At 47.4% G+C, this 4753-nt stretch overlaps 1 protein-coding gene across 3 annotated transcripts in view; it reads right to left on the reverse strand.

Annotated features, from left to right (window-relative positions):
* Positions 1-4753, reverse strand: part of GMDS (GDP-mannose 4,6-dehydratase) — a 484495-nt gene that overhangs the window by 465195 nt on the left and 14547 nt on the right. The gene's annotated exons all lie outside the window — the stretch shown is intronic.

The following is a 4753-nucleotide window of genomic DNA, read 5'->3' on the forward strand; positions in this document are numbered from 1 at the left end:
TAAGACCTCCTGCGCCTCTCTGCACCCCGCCGCCCCCGCCCTCTGCCTCCTTCCCACCTCCCTTCCGTTCCCACCAACCACCCTAACCCCATCGCTAGGAAGACTGCCCTTCCCCCCGGGCTTCCTCTTCTCGCTGGCGTCCTCACTCCGCCCCTTACTCTCCCGAGTAAGGAGAACCGGGGAGTTGTTACACGAGTTTTCCTGTAATATAGGCCTGCAGTACATTTTTAATATACTGTAATGTTGCTACAATACAGTATTTATATAATAAAACGTAATAGCGCATGGTATATAATACAGTATTTTACTATGAGGAGAAGGTTTATATTTGTGGTTTGTTGTTTAATTTTAAAGGAGATATATAATTTCACCAATTTGCTTTTGAACTAAGTCTTTTACTGGGGTATAAGGTGGGAAAAAGGTCCCCCAACGCTTTGTTATACCCTATGTTTAAACAGTAAACATCAAACTATGCTTATAATCATTTTGTAAATGACTTATGAAGCGATGGTACCCTTGCGAGGATTAAAGATGCAAAGATCTTGGCACACAGGGCTTGGCACATGTAAGCCCTGGGCATGTTTTTGCTGCTGTTCATAATCCTAGTACTACCTAGATTATAAGTAAAATGTCTCTTGATGTGAGCAGCTGAGTTCAGGGCATTTTGATACAAAGAAGTGAGCTCCTTGAGGGCAAGGTGGCTCTTCCTCTTCTCTGACCTTCCCAGCCCCATCAGGACCCTGTGCACACAGCCTGTGGGAGGAACACAGCCTGCGGGGGGAACACTTCCTGCGGGGGGGGTTGGGGGGGGAGGGAGGACACTTGCGGGATGAACCCGAGCCGAAGCCCATCAAGAAACAACAGCCCTTCTTTGAAAGAAGGAAAGACACAATGGGCTTTGCTCCAGATAATTAAAAAAAGCCAGGCAACATTTTAATCAAGTTCATTTAGGCTCTGGAAGTATTCCAGCTGTGTCTGAAAGACAAACTGACTGAAAACAGATGCTCTCTGGTTGCAAAGCTGGTGAGAGAGGGCTGGCACTGCTAACAGCCAGCATTACATGACGTGTGGCCCGTGGGTGTGCCTTGAGGTCACACCTTACCCCACAGCAGCGCCCTTCTCGCTGGCACAGCAATCACCCCATCCCAAGCCTGATAAGTTATTTTCTCACTCACCCCTTTTTCAAAAACATCTGCAGAGTTGTAACGAAAATCTCAGGAAACAAGAGGAAAAGAAAGCTGAAGGGTTACAAAACATTCATCTGAATACCAAGATGCCCAGAACCCACCCTCTGGAAATTGGGAGGTCAAAGGAAAGTGATAAAAAACAAAACGAACGCCATCCTTCTGTGCCGTAAACCAGCCCAAGTCCCCTCTCCTCCCAGATACAGAGGAAAACCAAAGAATGGAAACATCTCCGCCCCCAAGAAGCGCCAAGACAAAGGCAAAGCAGTTAGATCAGATCTCGGGAATTACTAAACATCTGCGTTTATACACTGTTTCTTGGATTAAGAGCCTGTCTCTGCCAGAAATTAAGGGATTCATTTTTGCAACATACTTTCACATCCCAGAATGGAAAGCAGGTGCTTACTTTATCCACCTCAGAGAGCACAGGACATTAACATTACCTTAATTTTTATCCTTCCCATCTGATAATGCTTCAATAATCTTAAATATGTACGTCTGTAGTTTGGGATACTTTATATATTTTAATGTGTGTACATTTTAAAGTGTTTCAGATTATAACTGCCATACCATTTACTATAAACTATCTTATGGGCCAACAACCCTGCAATTAAGGGTTACTTATCCTCATTCGATAGATTAAGAAACCGAGGTCCCCAGAGGGTAAAGTTTGTTGCGGGTCGCGAAGTCCCAAAACCGGACCCAGAGCCTCCCAGGGGCCCCTCTAAGCCGGGTGAAGGCCCTGCCCCTAGCCTGCTCTCGCTCGTGCAGCGCGTCCTGGCCGGTCAGGCTGCTCTGGGTGAGTGGTGAATCATCACTAGCCCTCAGACTTTCTGGTTTGCATCCGGATCAGTGTGTTTGCTATAGACCAACACTGATGATCAATATCGCAGCAAAAAGGAAGCAGAAAAGCACCTGTAATTACACACTAAGCTAGGGATCCGAAGGGAACGATTGCAAAGCAATAACAGGGTAGAATAAGGAAATGCTTCAAGGGTGAAAGGAGAGGGGTGGATTCAGGCCAGTGCCAGCTTCCATCTGGACCAAGACCTGCAAACATCCTTAATGCCCCTTCCAGGGCTAATTAAATAAGAATCCACTGTTTGCTTTCTCAACTCTCCTAAGGCACAATTACCACCCACAAAAGTCCTGCCCCTACAGCTCTGCCATTCGGGCAGGTGAACTCTGTCCCCATGATAAGCTGCTCCCACCCCAAGCCCTAAGGCCTCACCTGAAGAACTAGGGAAAAAGTGCGTGTGTGCAGGGGGGAGGGGGTAGACGACTGTAAAAAGAAAGAGATGGGGGGGAGGAGAAAACTACGAGGAGGGAGAGAGAAAATAAATAATCATGCAAGGGACCATTTCTAAAAGATGACACCCGGCCAGACTAGCAGCCAAGATCTCCACCCTGTGCTCATCTGACTTTCCAACACTTCACCACGTCTCCATGAGACCAAGCTTCCACTGGTCTCCACTGAGAAACCCAGAGAGCCCTGCCCTCAGCCAGGTGGGACCCTCCACCGTCATCCTCCCAGGACAAGGAGCCATCCCAGGGCTCGCCCTGTTCTGCACACTCACCAACCACGTGCTTGTCTTTTCTCGGGACTGGCTTTGGGTGCAAAATCCTGCTTCTCGGGTAGAAATAACAGAAAACCTGTGAAGTGAGAGCCTCCTCTGCAGAGGGGCCCAGGGCGCAGTCCACAAACTCTGCAAGTATACGTCAGAGCTGCAGCACACCAGAGAGATCAGGGCCACCACCAGCCAGATCTAAGCGTTAGATTTACATACAATAATTGTGCTTAAGAATAAAAGTGCAACCAAATCCTGGCATTGCTGTGTGTTATAATTAAACTGAAATATTAATAAAGCAAGGTAATGAAGTGCTTTCGTAGAGTATACCATCAACAAAAGTTAACTGAAAAACAGACCAAGAGCAACAGTCCCAAGAACAAAGGTATCAACACCTCCCTACAGGATGAGCACTGATGGAATATGAGTACCTGAAATTGCAGTCTTCAACAAACGTTACAGGAATTTTTCTTTAAAGTGTTTGCATTTAACATGTCAAAATTAATGAACTCTGATCCTATTTGCATGTATTCCCCTAAATTACATAATCTCACTCAAAATAGAAAACCAATACAAACAACTAACATGTGAACCAAAATATACAAGCAGACGTCTGTGACGACTGTAACAGAGGCCGAGGAGGTGCCGCGTGGGTCATGTGAGGAGGAATCTTGAAGATGGGGTTTCCTCACTCCTGAGATCCAAGGTATGCTCCACGGCCTCCTACAGGCCCTCATACTCAATCCGTCCTTGCTAACTCCTACATTCAGAAGCTTTCAGAACAATTCCAGAGCCACCGTAAGAGCCTATCCTACCCTAGGCAGTAACATTTGCTGAAAGGCAGTGAAGCGAATTAGAAACAGACAAAACAGTAAAAAATAATAACAATAATAATGCTGCCGGTGATTGGTTCTGACTGGTATAATTATGGTGGTGGTTTTTTTCCCCTGATACTTTATACCTTCTTAAACTTTCTAATTTTTCTATAGTAAGCGCGTATCACTATTTTTAAAAATTGGGAAAGTGTTAAGGAAAAGAACAGCTTCATCTTCAAGTCACTATCACAATCTGCTTTAATGGGTGGTTCTCTGCTCAAGCTCGCTCTTGAATCACTGGGATCATTTCTACAAACAGTCAAATGTAAATCCCACCCTAAGCCCAGCAAACTGAATACGGAAGAGCCAAGACTTTTTCAAGCTCCACACGTGACTCTACGTGCCACCAACGTTGAAAGCTGTTCACGCTTTATAGACAGTTCCTACTTCAGCTGCAAAAGGCGAATGTCTTTGGAGAAGACTGAAATCAAAGGTCAAAACACCAAAAAGAAAAACAGAGTATTCTTTTGGAATGAGCCCCAAATCTAGAGAAATTACTGATTCCAGTGAGAATGTCAGTAATTCCTAGAGCGAGCAGGCGAAAAGAAACCTCAGCAGGAACTGCCGAGATGCATGCAGTGAGTGAGGTGACAGGTGAAGCCCAGCGGAGCTGAAGGGCTGGGTGGACAGGCCAGGGCTGTTTCCTTGGGATTCTAGAATAAAGGGCAGTTCTGCACAGGTGCACCTCGGGTCGCAGGGGTGTCTGGATCTCAGTGGCCACGCCAGCAAGTGAGGACAAGGCGGGGCCAGATCCCTCGGGGCTCAGCCACATGCACAGCTGCCCAGAGATCACCTGCAGCTCCCCAAGCGCAGGCTCGCACACCTGTTCCCACCTGCTCAGTTCTGGTGCCCACGCCATCCGTCCTACAGGGAAAGCCAGGCACCAGCCCACGAGCCCCTCTGCTCCCCAACTCGGGGCCCAGGCCACCTGGCGCCTCCTCTGAAGAGCCTGGCAAGTGGCGAATTCCCCAAGTCCTTCCCAAGCCCAAGCGACGGTGGACGTCATCCACAGTGGTCAACATCCTCCTCAAGTCCAGTTTCCATTATACCAGCTGGAAACTCCAAGCTAGGAAAGCGAGGGGAGACGTCCAAATCTTCACTCCATACGCGTATTCACCCCTGTTCC

This window comes from Balaenoptera physalus (assembly GCF_965194825.1).
Source record: "Balaenoptera physalus genome assembly, chromosome: 11".
NCBI lineage: Eukaryota > Metazoa > Chordata > Mammalia > Artiodactyla > Balaenopteridae > Balaenoptera > Balaenoptera physalus.